This window comes from Peromyscus californicus, unplaced genomic scaffold (genome assembly GCF_007827085.1).
Source record: "Peromyscus californicus insignis strain IS unplaced genomic scaffold, ASM782708v3 Scaffold_18__1_contigs__length_77618521, whole genome shotgun sequence".
In the NCBI taxonomy this organism is placed as follows: Eukaryota; Metazoa; Chordata; class Mammalia; order Rodentia; family Cricetidae; genus Peromyscus; species Peromyscus californicus.
In genome coordinates, this window is record NW_026294480.1 from 324,272 (window position 1) to 339,507 (window position 15,236).

The 15,236-nt window shown below is 45.7% G+C and overlaps 1 protein-coding gene and 1 long non-coding RNA gene across 3 annotated transcripts in view; one reads left to right on the forward strand and one right to left on the reverse strand.

Annotated features, from left to right (window-relative positions):
• The window catches only part of Slc9a3 (solute carrier family 9 member A3), a 41,440-nt gene that overhangs the window by 21,527 nt on the left and 4,677 nt on the right, over positions 1–15,236 (reverse strand). The gene's annotated exons all lie outside the window — the stretch shown is intronic.
• LOC128113314 (uncharacterized) overlaps positions 1–15,236 on the forward strand; it is a 38,446-nt gene that overhangs the window by 21,040 nt on the left and 2,170 nt on the right. Inside the window, exon 9 of the long non-coding RNA XR_008219409.1 lies at positions 35–15,223. This is a non-coding gene — a long non-coding RNA (uncharacterized LOC128113314). The remainder of the gene's footprint in view (positions 1–34; positions 15,224–15,236) is intronic.

A 15,236-nucleotide genomic window follows, 5' to 3' on the forward strand; every position in this document is an offset into this window, starting at 1 on the left:
TGTAACTGCATGTGTTTTTATGTGTGCCACACAGAGGCCAGAGGGCACCAAATGCCCTAGAACTGAAGTTACAGGAGTTTTCAAGCTACCTGATATGGGTACTGGGAATGGAATTTGAGTCCTCTACAAGAGCAGTAAGTACTGTTAACCCCTAAGCCATTTCTCTAGCCCCTCTCCTTTGTTTCTTTATGGCCCTAGTCATGAGGTTAGAGGTTTTGCTTGATTGCATAACATGTTTCTGTCAAGATTTGTTGCCACGGTTCAAGAGCAATAGGCCAAGCAGGGTCTGGAACCTCCAGAGCCACGAACCTAAATAAGTTATTTATCCTGGTAAGTAGTTCATCTCAGGCTTTTGTTATAGTGATAGAAAGCTGACCAGAACAGCAGCAGAGGATATCTGAGACCCTGAGACAGAAAGAGCAAACACCCTGCTGCATTTGCTGTCCCAGGGATTGACAATGGTCCAGAATCTATCAGAATGTATTCTACTGGGGTTGGGCTCAGTTGTGTAACTGCCAAAGCCAGAACTAAAGCAAGCTTCATAGAAACAAGAGCCAGTAACAACAGGCAACAGGGAGAGGGTCTTCTTAGAGAACAAATAAAATATTCTAGGAACAAGGAAACCAGAGAGGATAGAGTTGGGTCCTGATCCCCGGTGTCAGCTGAGGATATTCCACTGGGCAGGTATAATAGAGGGACATCCAAGCCCACGAGTAACTTATTGCTGAGGCTCAGAGTCACAGTTAATTAAGCACAAAATGGTACAGCCATCTGATGGTGACAACAGACAGCAAATGCTTTAGTTATAATTACACTCTCTGACTGAAGTGAAAGGTCTAAGCATTCATAAACAGATACTTTGGGACTAGGCACCAGGAAGAGCAGACACTTCTCAGGGTCTCCAGCTGACCCTGACCCCCTCACACTTTAGCAATGCAGCTGGGGACAGGCCTTGGTCAGGCCCAGAGTCAGCCCCACTGCCAAGGATCTTTCAAGGTGACAGGCAGATTTAGCTGAGTCCTTGCAAATGCAGCAGCACAGTAAATCCCTTGGTTTTACTTTAACAGGTACAAGCCTTAGAGAATTAAACTCTGCCTAACAGAGCAACTGGACCGAGCAGTGAAAATCTGCCCGGAGGAAAGAAGGGGAAGCGCCTGACATGGGCCCCCTCCTTGTGCAGCAGACCAGGTCAGGGTCAGACATGAGCTTACACATGCATGTGCAGTTTCCTGTGCTCACGTGGGTACATAGAGAAAAGCACATAGATGGCATAAGCACACTCACACACTAGACATAAGATCCTCAAGTGAACCACGGAAAAGGGCCAGAGTCTACTGTAAAGCCAGCAAGTCAGACCAGCTGCCTCGCCTGCACACAGAAGACCCTGTTTTTCTGACCTCAATATTACTTCTGTTTTCAGCTGAGCCCACTGGGCACCTTGCAAGAATTTCAGTAAGTATGTCAGGTACAGCTCCAGGGCAGGAGGTAAAGATATTTATAGTTCACCTGGAGTCTAGCCAATTCCTCCTCCTGCCTGCATCCCACTAGGCAAGTACCTGGAAGTTCACCCTGGTCAGGGTGGACCTGGTTTCTTCTGTTGTAGGCAGGGAGCCCCTCTATGAGCCAGGCCTTCTTCAGGCCTGATAAGTTTGGAGAACAACATTCTAAAGTCTAGCCATGCTGCTTACAAATGGCAAGGTATTTTCAGCACTGTTCATTTACAAAACCTAGGGAAACACTGCTCATTTCTAAATTGGTAAAATGTCGGTGGCTTTCCAGGAAAGCAGTGTCTCCTTCTGCTCTAAGCCATGGCAAGCAACAGAAGCAAGGTTCTCCTGCAGCCCCACAGATCTGTACTGAGAGATGGCTCCAGAGCCCTTCATGTGTTTGTAGGGTCTCCTTATTGGCTACCAACTATGGAAGTTAATATTTTGGCTTATTTTATATCCTCATTACCATACAGCTCTATTTTACATCTACTCAAACTAATATTTTTGTGGAAAATTGCTCAGATAGGCTGAAGTACAGTTCCTTAAAGAACCACTGTGACCTGAACTAACTCAAAATTCTGCTCCAAGCTGAAAACTTGGAGACTGCTTGCCTTTGGTGGCTTCTGAGGGTTACAACACAAGATTGGAGTAGGGTATTGACTCAAACAGAATATAAGGTAAAGTAGTTCATCAGAGTCTAGTCAGAGTCAGGTGAAAGTAAGAGACCCATGGCTAGTGCCTCATCCTGTGCTCCTCTTGTTGCCCCAGGGTACTGCCTACCAACATGGCAGGCATCTACCACTTCGCAGTTGTTTCTAATGGTACTGACCACAAATGTGTGCCTTAACAGCGACAGGTAACTGCTTATTAAGTGTACAGAGTGGGGACAGCTTGGGCCTGCGGTATAGTCAGAAGCCAGCCAGGTATCAGCCCTGCCCATCCTCTCCAAAGTGTCTCCCAAGAGCCACCATACCCTCAGCCTGCTTTGAGGTCATGCTACTCCTATAATCCACCACTTACAACAGATGGTGAGTTTCCAGGCTTAGTGTAACACAAATCTTACAAGGTCTTTTAGTGAAAAAAAAAAAAAAAAGCCAGAGCCAGATATTGGGGTGAAACCTGAAAGATCAGAGAAGCAGAACAGCCAGCCACTAGCTTACCTCTAGTTACAAAACCCTCAGCCTCACAGCTTACTTTATGATCTCACAATTGACTGTAACTTAAAACTTGAGAGAAAAGTTTTAATAATCACATCTAATGATTGGTTGCTGGAGCAGCTTCTGTTGTTCCAATTCACCCACAAATAACAGTTACAAACGTTGAGAGAAACATACAAACAACAGGCTGAAACTAGGGGGACAGTCAGACCTAAGGAAGGAACAGCCTGGAGGCTTCCATGCCATCCTGAATCTTCCTAAGCACAGGTCCCAGCCACAGCTGAGCAACCAGATGAGCCTACCAGAAACCTTCTGGCCACTGGCTAGAAAGCTAGGAGACAAAGATCCAAGCAGCAAATAAAAAGAGAGCAGCAAAGCTCAGTAAGGAAAGAGCCCGATACAGGAACCTCATAGTCACTGAAAAATCCTAACCACCAGTCAGTTCCTGTAATCTCCTGTGAATCACACAGGAGTATGGTGGGTCCCATGCTGTCAACTAGAGCTAAAAAGCAGAATAAATATCAGTCAGAATAGGAACAGACAGTACTTGGAGTTTCAGTCCACATAAAGGTCAGTTGCCTGGCAAGACCATTGTGGTGACATATTGTGTACCCTAATAAACTTGCCTGGGGATCAGAGGACAGAGCCAGCCACTAGATTAGACATAGAGGTCAGGCAGTGATGGCACACACTTTTAATCCCAGCACTTGAGATCTCATGCCTTTGCTTAGGAAGCACACATGCCTTGAATCCCAGGAAGTAATATGGCAGGGCAGAGAAAGGTATAGAAGGCGTGAGGAAACAGGAACTCACTCTCTTTAGGCTGAGGATTTAGTAGAGGTAAGAACTAGCGGCTGGCTGTTCTGCTTCTCTGATCTTTCAGCTTTCACCCTGATATCTGGCTCTGAGTTTTTTATTGTAAGACCATCTAAGATTCGAACAACAGACCATCACCTTAAAAAGCAGTTATCTCCAGAGGGACATAGTAGCACACAGTCTCTGCAGGGTATAAGTCACAGTGTCTTGGACACAATTAAAAATTATTAGACATATGAAGAAGTAGAAAAATAGGACCAGCCATAAAACAACTGATGAGGACCTCACAGTGATGCAGACACTGGAACTATCAAATAAGGACTTTAAAACAGCTTTAAAAACAGTAAAAATATTCGAAGAAAATGTAATTATTTGAAAAAAATCTGAGAATTGGAGTAGGATATAGGTTAGCAATTTTTCTTTGAAAGAGAAATATTAATGTCACAAGATTCATGGGATTCACAAATGATTAGCTCTGCAGAACACTGCTGTATTGTATGCAAACAAAAGGGCAAGGCTGTGAAGATTTGTTCTAATAAAATTTTATTTAAATAAATAGGTGACTGGTCCATGGACCATGGTTTCTTGACCCCTAGAATATGCTATCAAAAAAATTCAAATGGAAATTCTGGAGTTGAAGAATGCAATATCTGAAATAAAAGTGTAGACTAATTTCACAGCATAGAAATGGAGCTAGAGTTTGCAATTTGAAGGCATGCCAGTCGAAATGACACAACCTGAGGTAGAAGGAGAAAACATGCTTTTGTTAATTAGGAAGATGCCATGGTCTGCAGGACGGTATCAAAAAGTCTAATGCATGTGTGTAGTAGGGCTCTAGAATGAGGGGAAAAGCAAGCAATGAGAGAATTTTGAAAAAAAAAATAGTAGTAGAAAATGGCCCCAGCTTGGTAGGAGACATGCTTATGGAGTTGAGAAATTCTGCCAACTTCAAACAGTGTAAATTTTTAAAAGTTACACTCTATAGGACCATTAAATTCAAATAGTTAAAAACCAAAACTGAGAAAATAGTAAATACAAATAACTGTTTCTTTTTGTTTTTATCCCATCAAAGGACAGGAAAAGAACATAGGTCTGTTGTAAGTCTACCAACACTGTTACCTCTTTTGTCTCAGAGATCATCTGTCTTCAGGATAGTTTTTACAGAGGCCTGGAGCCTGACTCTGACATATCAGATGTCCTCAGGACCCCTCCTCATTTCACTTTCCACTGCACTACACTTTTAGAACATCATGCTTTTGAAGCAGATGCCATGAATGATGTTCTAACTGATCACAAACACTCAGCAATTCTGTTTTTCCTTTGGTTTATCAACAACCACATAGTGCTGTGTTGAAGCTGCAGATGAGCAGGACAAAGTCCCTCATGCTACTTGTAGGAAGGTCATTGCCAGCACATCCTGTAGTGGCTGGACCTCAGACATGGGCACCCTCCACACAAGGGGCACCCACATCTCTATGATGTTGCAGAAATATTTTTTATACTTCCTGTAAACAGTGGGCATTTCAGGAGAAGTTGGGGGTGGCTGGGATACTGACAGGCACACAGTGTCATCTGAGGGCAGAGGCAGCACTCAAGAAGTACCTCCACTATCTTGGTTTCTCCTTCAACACTTGAGCAAATGGTTACCTGAGAGGACTTAAGGAGCTGGACACATGTAGGATGGACTGGGCTTTGGCTCGCTAAGGTATCTATGGTAGAGAAGTGGGGCTGTGCCTTCCTATGTTGCTTCAATGTGCTAGGCACCCATCAAGGAGGTCCCTGCAATGAGAGGTTCTGTGTAGCCTCCACAACTGTAAGCTCTGCCCTCATTCCTATCATATCTGGTCCTCCCTGAGCCCATAGTCCTCCAGGAGATCCTTGTTATTTATCATGATGGGCTGAGATGGCACTGAAGGAAGCCTCTCGGGTGGGAACTGTGGACAAGCCCTGGCTTTCTGAAGCAGATCCCTTGGGGACCTCAAGGACCTGAACTTCAATCTTTACTGCTGACCAGGTTGCATGTTTTAAATGTAGAGACTGAAAGGCAAGTAGAAGATACAACCAGCTCCTAGACAGCAATGAGACATGGCCAGAGTGACTTTTTTCCCTTGTCCCTGAAGCCCAGAGAAGAGCCCTTAGGTCCCTAGTCTTCTTTTCACATAGACCTCCAAACCTGTCCTGTCTGTGCCTACCAGGACCTCACAAACTATGAGTTATCTGGCCATCAGCTCCCTAAGGGCAGAACTGACTCACCGGGTACCTGGTAGGGATCTTGGATAGAGAATGTAGTCTTAGGTTCTTTTACACAGGTGACACTGTGAGGTTGAGTCCAGGGCCTTCAAGTTTGGAAGGGAACCCACTGTCAGGTTGGAGATTAGGGGTAAGCAGTGGGCAAGGCACACCAAGACTCAGTCGGTACAGGAGGGTAACTGTGCATAGTGGCATTGAGACAGGGTAACTGAGCCCAGCTATGATGGCTGCAGCTAACATACATGAGGACTGGAGGAGCAGAGTTCACAACTAAGCCAACACAGGTGGCCTGGCACCACCCAGGACTTCCCTAAACCATGAAAAGTGCCAGAGGCCAGGCAAGCCAGGGCCACCTCCTTTTCAAGAACAGAGTCTGTCATATCACAGAAAGCCACTGTGAGAGGAACATGGGCCTGACAGAAGAGTAACCCCAAGGTCAAATCGACATAAAATTCACTAAAGCAAAGATTCTTAAAGGACAGGAGACACAGGTGGATGTTCTAAGAGCTACAAAGAGTTTACAAGCATACTCCCTGTGGGGGAGAAGGTATGAACCTTGCTGACCTTCATACCTTCATGTGAAAAATTCCAGCAAAGCATTTTCTCTGAAAACTTCTTTTGTGCAGATAAACTGTGTGGCAATGTCCCAAGGCTGCTGTTCATTGGGCCTGTGCCCATTCACATGGTCATGGTCACTACCACCTGGGAGCTTACAACTTGTCTCCAAAGTCAGGACTTTGTCACCATTCACTTCCTGGATACAAAGCAGGAACTCATCAGGACTACTGAGCTTTGCTGTTCATATGGCACAGGCAGATGATAAGTTGGAACTCTGAAGACTAAAAAAAAAAAAAAGCCATAGAGTGGCCCAGAAGCACAGGCCCTCACTGAGGGCAGGGTTTGAGACACTGGGCATTGGTACGTGAAAATGTTGATGGGTTGGTGGCAGACTTCATGTCAGCAGCCCACCCTTCAGCTAGTTGCTCCTCTGAGACAAATGGTTCAGAGCCCATAGGGGCCTCCTGAGGGCCCCCACCAACACCTACCTCCCTGGGACAAGGTGACCCTGCAAGGTACAAACAGCCCCTATCTGTGGAGCCAGAAGGGCACGGTCCCTGCACACCTAAGGGCTCTCTGTTCCCAGGACTTGCCTGTTCACTACCTAATAGGTAGTTCTATCTTTGGACTTGGTTTCCTGGTGTAAGATGACAATCTCATCTTTTGTGGATGTTGTGAAGATGAAAACTGGATCCCCAAAGAGCAAGTGCATTACTTTATTTTTGAACCCAAAGAAAATGAAAGGCCAGAGGGCTTATTTATTGTCTTTATTCCCAAGGATTTTGCATGGGCCTAAAAGAAGTAGGGAGCTCTCCACACAGATACAGCACTGACATATCCCTGTTCCAGGTTCCAGTGAAGTTTTGTACCTCCAGCACATGGCCCTTCCCAAGGACGGACTCTAAGACTCTTGGGAAATAGCAAGAGATGCTCAAACATAAAGGGCTAGAGTAGAGGAATGATGGACACTAGCATGCTGAGGAAGAGTGTGACATTGAAAGGAGATACATGCAGGGACTCAAGACCTCTTGGGGTGGGTGTGGTGGTGCATGCCTGTAATCTTATGGGGAGGCAGGCAGAGGGATCATCAAAGAAAGAAAAAGAAGAGAAAGAGAAATGGGGAAGGGAGAGAGACCTCTTAAAAGTAAACAACACAAGAGCAGTAATTTTAAAAATCAGCAGAAGACCTGAAAGATGAAATTAAGAAATTCTATCAGAAAAATAGAAGAAAGAGAATACATATGTTGAAGAGCCATGCTTCTAGACTAAATGGCAGAAAATACATGACTCCATAAAGCAAGTAGACCTGCCCCCAAGATACTATTATAAACAGAACGGATACTACATCATGGAGAGGAATCCCTGTACAAACAATGCTGAGGAAGGCTTCCAAGGTCAGAAATCAACCATGAAAGAAGCCAAGCAGTATCTCCAACTCCACACAGAAAAGCGCTTACAGACTGCACCTCTTTGTCCCCAGAGTGGCCAGGCTATAACATCTCAATAACCACCAGGTTGCTTCCTAGCCCTGGACCTGTGGCCCTGACTAGAAGGCTCAGGGAACGCTGCAGAAGAACATACATTAAAAAGAGGGACCTCAGTACAAAAGCATAAGATGCAAAGATGGCCCAGGTCAACCGGGACAGTGCCAGGGGACCAGGCAAGGCTGGGCAAGGAGGCTCTGAATCTCTAAAGAAGAAAATGAGAGCCTCAGAACTCAAGCAGAGCACAGCAGCATATGGCTTGAGCAAAAATTCCCTGACTAGCACATAGAAAATGATGCCAACAGTGCTGGTCAGATGGATCAGCAGGTAAAGGCACTTGCGACTAAGCCAAGTGACCTGACTTTGATACTTGGGACCCACATGGTAGAAGGAGAGAACTAGTTCCTGAAAGTTGTCCTCTGGCCATCACACACATGCTATGGCATGAGCACATGCACTTGCACACGTGTGTATGCACACACAAATATAATTACATCAATAACAAAAAGAGGCCCAATAACTTCAGGTAAAACAGAAAACTGCATGGACAATGGAGAAGCAATTACTGTGGAGAATTTTGCAGTTAGAGTAACTACACCCCTAGAATGTAATGGAAGACAGAAGACCCAAGATCATAGTGTGGGTTGGGCAGCCAGAGAGCATTCCAAAATCAACCTGGACAGGAGGATAGTTGAACATGACACTCTGTCCTAAGCTTACTTAGTCATCTTGGGAAGTAGGGACAAAGAAGCAGTGCAGAGGCTGCCTCTTTCCAAACAAATTCTAGAATTGATTGAGTCTCTGTGCTGATAGCCAAAAGATGATACAGCGGCTGTACTAGCAGCACTCTGCTAGCTGATGAGAGTTTGCAGGATGTAGTGTTTACTCAGAGATTCTGGGCCCTCTCCTACCCTGAGGGTACATGCAGTACAATGAAGACCGAAGCAGGAAGCCATGGGATAAAGGATCAGCAGCTTGATGGGAAACAGAAAAACACAAGGCAAGAGAAACAAATGTGTAGAGAAGAGTACAGAAAGGCCCAATGGTGGTAGGGTATATCAAGAGGTTTCATCGTAGAGCATGCCACTTCCTCTGGTAACTACAGTACTCCAGGATTCCCTATGGCTCCCACTGTCCTGTATCTGTGTTGTGTATCTGTGACCCCATCACCTGTTAACCCAGATCTTCTGTATTTTTTGGCCAGATTCTCTTCCCCCATCTCTGTAAGCACCATCTTCTTATCTCATGGGCTCACATTAAAATTCCTTCCCAGGAGGGAAGATCATTCATTTACTTATTCATATGTGATATTTTGGCAAAATACACTTAATTACCTAACACACAGCAAAGCCACAGGCTACACCCAAGTCCCTATAGGCCTTGTTTGCTGATATCAAGAGTGTCACAGATGATATGTTTGCCTATGTAGAAAGTCCAAAAAAAATCAACAAAGGATTTCTGGAACTAATGAGTGACTTCAGCAAGGTAACAAAACGCAACACTCATACAAAAAATCCACTACTTTTCTACACAACAGCAAAAGAACTATTTGAAATTTAAAACACTCTGCTATATACCTTAGCACAAACTGAAACATAAATCACTCTCCTCTGAAATGAGAAGATACACATTTAAAAAGCCATAAACTTTGATGGAATAAATCAGATAACAATAAATTAGGGTGTTCCATGTTTGTGGATTAGAAGTCTGAATTCTGTCAAAATGCTGGTTCTTCACCACTTCATTGCAGCAGGTTACTTTGTGTAGTCAGACATCCTGGTCTGCAGTTCATCTGGAGAGGCAGAAGCCTGGAAACAAATGCTCAGTGCTGAAGGAAGACAAGTAAAACTGACGCCACAGTGGCCAGACCTGATGCAGTTGGGCTTTTGGAACTGCCCAGTGCTGGGAGAGCAGACAGATCACTACCTAAGATGACAGCAGAGAGACACCTGCAAATACCACTTAGGGAGATTCAACAGAAACAGATGGTTTTCCAACAAATAGGACTGAAATAATTGGACATGTAGATGTGAAAATATGAATCTAAACACAGATCCTACAGCCTGCCTTTTAAAAAAAACAACAAAACTAACTTAAAATGGACTAAACACATGAAAGTAAAACACAAAAGCCCCAATTAAATTAATTAAAAACTTGGGAGAAAATCTGTGGCTATTCACCTGGCAAAAATTAATATCTAGAATATATAAGATATAAAACAGCAAAAGAACTTCTTAAAAGAAGTACAAGTGGCCAATAAATATTAACACATTAAAAAATGTTCAACATCCTTAACTATGCCATAAACACAATTAAAACTACACTGAGGTTCCATCTTTCTCTTTTCAGAATGGTAGTCAAGAAAACAAGCAACAGACACTTCAGAGGACGTTGTGGAAAGAGACCCTAACTGCTAGTGGGGATGTAAATTTGTCAGTCATGAAAATGTGGTACAAAAACAAATGAAGTTTCATTCAACCATTAAAAAAATTAAATCATTTGGAGGAAAATAGATGGAGATCCTCATATTAAATAAAATAATCAAGACACAGAAGGACAAATAGGACATGTCTTCTCTAACATGTGGTGTGATAGTTAATCTTGATTGTCAACTTAATGGAATTTAGAATCTCCTAGGAGGCGTATCTCTGGGTGTGTCTATGAGGGTCTTTCTAGAGAGGTTTAACCAAGGTGGAAAGACCCACCCCAAATGTGGGCAGCACTATTCCAAGGGCTGGAGAAAGTAGGCTGAGCATCAGCATCCATCTCTCTCTGCTTCCTGGCTATGGGTGCTCTACCTACTAACTGAGGACCACCTGGCAATTGATGGCTGCTTGTTGGGGCTGGAGTCATGTTTCTTCAAAGGTATGGGCACTGGTAGATTGGCCGGGTTCTGGTGGATGGATCTATATCCATGTGATTGCAGGCAGCACTATCTGGACTGGGTGAGTTTTAAAAAAATTAAATAAGGAAAGGAAATAAAGGTGGGAAGGGAGGTGTGTGTGTGTGTGTGTGTGTGTGTGTGTGTGTGTGTGTGTGTGTGAGAGAGAGAGAGAGAGAGAGAGAGAGAGAGAGAGAGAGAGAGAGAGAGAGAGAGAGAGAGACTGTGTGTGTGTACTAGGACATGCATGTAGAGGTCTGAAGATAACTTCCAAGAGTCAGTTCTTGCCCTTCTACCACTTCTACCATCTGGGTTCCAGGAATGGAACTCAGGTGATCAGTCTTTTTAAAACCCGGGCTAGTGAGCAGGTAAAGGTACTTGCTGTCAAGCATAATGGCTTGAGTTCAATCTCCAGGACCCACATAGGGGAAGGAAAGGACTGACTCCTACAAGTTGTTCTCTGACCTCCACAAACATTCCTTAGCATACATACATATGGTGTCCAGCTTGGGAATGGCGTTTCTATCCACTGTGTGTCTATCTTGGCATTTTTGTTTATTGACTGCCATTATGTTCTGTAACCCTCTCAGATACCAGGTACCTTGTAAGTATCTCATCTGCTGAGCCCATTTCTTACCACTTCTCCATAGAGAGATGCAGATGCTGGCGCATGTCCTGTGACGAGCCTAAAGCATTGGGGAGAGAAGAGCTTGTCCCTGTACAGACAGTTTAACCAGACTGCCGTGAGTGCTTTTCAGGTGCTGTGACATATACAGGTAGGAACCAGCAGTGTCCAAGTTCAGGTGTAGGAGGCACTTCATTGACATCTGTGTTTCCAGGAGCCTGAATGCACAGTGTTTCCTTGGAGAATATACCATCTATCTTCATTTGTCCCTCCCTGAAGTCCTGGAACTTTACTCCAAGTCTCATTCCTCTCAGGATTTCTAATTCTAGAGGTTGGAGTCACCTCCATGGACTGACTGGATGGGGAACCACTGGTCTCTTAGATGAGGTGATGAAATGGGGCCCAGAGATGGCACTACCTGGACAAAGTATGCTTATACATTCCTTCAACAGTCTAGGTGTGGGGGCAAGAATGTGAGCAGTATGAATATGCACACGCAAAATCACCCACACTTATATACACACAGGTGGCTGTGTGTGCACTCACATGCTCAGCATAATCAGTAATGGGTCTGTGCTGTTTGCACACACAGGCATACTTCCTAAGAGGCCTATGGACTCCTGGATCCACATCTCACTGGCTAGCTTATATCCTCCATCCCCAGTTCTCCCAGTCTTTCTTGTGTGACTAAGATAAGCCACATTGCTTCCACCTGGCAGTTGGGGCTCCCCAAGTTCCAGGGTCCTCACTTGTGTTCACTTCCCTGCCTCACTGTCTCTTGGGCAGCTACCCCAAAGTTGGAGCTCAGGAGGCCCAGAGAGGGCTAGGAGAAAGGCCTAAGATACTAACTTCTATGGGTTCAGGTTGAAGGACAAATCAGCCCTAGAACAGCAGGAGAGCTGCTATGGGTCCCCTGAACAAGCCTGGGCCAAATCTAAGAACAAAGCCTTCAGCAACTAGTGATTTTCCACTCCTCCTTTTCTTCAAAAAGTCCCTAAAAACAGGCTTTTTAATGTTCCCATTTTGCCTTGAAAGAAACTCTTTCCCAGAAGAGAATACAAAACTAACTGGACTTTGGCACATCAACTCAGCAGGTGGTAAATCCTGCAGGTTTCCCAACTTGCCCAGGAGGGGAGAGAGGACCAGGCCACTCCACCTCATTGGAGACTTCCCTCTTTAGGGAGAGCCTGAAAATCTGACCTGGAAATGATGCTGGTTTTGCCCTCATCTAGAGAAAGCTCCCAGAGCTGCATTGCTGGCTCCACACAAGCCTTCAGGATATATGGCTAGGGAAGTGAGCCTGGCAGGTGCTCCTAAACGCCTCCTTCTCAAGGGCTGAGTGTTCTTCAGGGGGCCCCAGGCAAAGTCCACACCCTTTACCCAACAATGAGCCGCCTCCATCTGTCCCTGACCACACCTCCTCCAATCAACAATGCAACCCCAATGATCCTGGTCCTGATATTCTCAGAGTTTACCCCATCTGCCCCTACTTCTTGGGTCTCTAGGGCTTGAGCTCGTGTCTAATCCCTTTACTCTGAAGCTCTTCTTACAGTGTTCAAGATGAGCTACTCCCTCTGAATTTCTAGCAGCTCTCTAGCCCCTCAGTCTGAACTCTGTCCCCTGTAGCCAGCAGTCTGAGGGCTCTTCTTCAGATAGGAGATCCTTCTTAGAGAAATGACACTCAGTGACAGACGTGGACAAGAGGAATAACCATCTAGAAGCAAAAGCCAATGTACACACGCCTGACAGACCTCACCTGTCCAGATGCTAGATTGACACTCAGATGTGACACCCATACTACTCTAAGCTTATGGCCCCTTGACTGCCATGCCTGAAAACATGTCATCAAGGATGCCATGCACAGGAAATTGGGTGGAAGTTTGGGGAAGAATTTCACTAAGGACTTAGGAATCTCTTCCTTGAACTCAGAACCAAAGGGGTGCTGGGAACTTAAGGTAGGAAGCCAGGTTCATCAGCATGTCATTTACTCATCTATGCATAAACATATCCATGTACTCAACCAGTTGTTTATGCTCAATCTCGCATGCATTCACTCCCAGACCTACAGAAGCCTTGCTAGGTACAGACAGATTAGCCACCAGAGACTCAATAAGAAGAAAATTGCACACTTGCTTGAGTCAAAAGAGCTTGGAGTTAGGGAATACCTTCTTGAGAAATACCTTCCTCAAGAGCTGGAGTAGCCTAGAGATTTCTAAGCTGGGAAGAGGTGGGGTAGTAGGAAGCCGGGCATGGAAGGATAAGGCTAGGAATGAGGGAGGTAGTCTGGACTCCAGCTGGAGCTGAAGAAAGACTTAACTGAAATTCAGCTGGCACCTAGCTCAGAGCCATGAGACACTCACTGGCAGCCTTCCCCCTTATTCCCTCCTATCCCTCAATGATGGCATTCCACTTCCAGGCTAGGAAGAGCTGTGTAATGTTCTCAACTCACCAGTACTTGCCCATCCATATCCCTGGCTAGAGGCCTGAGAAGAGTAAAGCCTAGAGAAGAGCAGAAGGAGAAGGAGATGAGAGGAGAGGGAAAGAGGTTAGGGGGCATGAGGGACAGCAGGGTAAGGTGCAGCTCAGGCAGGCAGCTGGGCCTTCTTAGCTCCTCATGGTAGGGAGGTAACCAGGAGAATGGATAGGAACTCCCAGCTGCCCACTCTGATCAGAGAAGCCACACCTACCCCAACTTTGAGAGGAGATGAGGGGTGTTGTTCAGCCTCAGCACTGAGATGTGGCACCCTAAAACATGGTGCCCTGAACCCTACAAGCCATGGCACAATAATCCCAGGGACCTCTATATCCTACAACACAGAAGATAAAAAGCCTTTCTCTAATGGAAGCTCCAAAGCTGGGTGGAGACAGGACAGCTGAGCTGATCCTAACCTTGGCAGACTCATCCCAAACACATTGAGGACCCCATGGAAGACTCAGGACATGCATATCCATGGGAACCCTAACTATAAAGTACCCCAAGCTAAGACCCTTGTTCCCAAAGAAACCTAAAGGAAAGTCCCAACAGATGACAGACTATAGGGATAGAGAAGAATCCCACAGCCATGACGTGACATGAAGCCACCTGAATGGTTAGGTTATCTGGGCCCAGAGGTGCATTGTAGCAGCCTGGCTTGTTAGAGTGAGCAGTTTGTTGAGGGCTAGAAGGGTACTTGTTCCCCATAGTGAGGTTTTCCAGGACAAGGGTCCTAGAAGGCCTAATGGTTCTCTCTAGGTGGCAGCAGGAGGAGCAGTGTGGCATAGTCACCCATACACATAGGCAGGACTAGTCAGGGCACACCCCTGCAGTGCTACAGCACGTCCTAACCTTTTCTCTCTTTCCTTAGGAACCTTCAGCTTCAAATGCTGCATGGTATGACAGCTCAAGCAACTATCCAGGGACAGTTCCCAAAATAAGACTTTATACCGTCAGTGACTCCCAGCAGATTCTAGAGAATCCCCTCAGCCACATGAGTTCTGCTCTATGGCCTGCCCCTAGGCTGTCTCCCCCTACTGCCTATGCCTCACTGACATAGCCCTCACACCATTCTGTTCTGGTCTGAGAGGCTCCCGATTCCTTACTGATGGGACTCAGCTGGGTTGGTCGCTATTACTGGATCCCCTTCACCGAGCACCTCTGGAGGACCTAGGGGATGTCATTTTTGTAGCCATACAATGACCTCCTCCCATACTTTCCCCAGTTTTAGAGGCGGCACTGCTCCCAGCACAGCAGCAAGGACCCGAGAGCTGTGTGATGAAAACCCTGCTGTAGCCTCTCCTCTCCATGAGTCTGGGCAAACTCCTCACCTCCCTGAAGCCCAGAAGAAGCTCTGATTGCTCTCCCCACAGCCTCTCTGGTCTTACATTCTGTCTTGCAACCAAAGCAGTGGTCTGAGAGGCCAGTCATGACTGAGGCCCACCCACTACACAGCTCAGCAGGGACCAAAGTCCTCTGAAGCCTGCAGGTAAGTTGGTTGT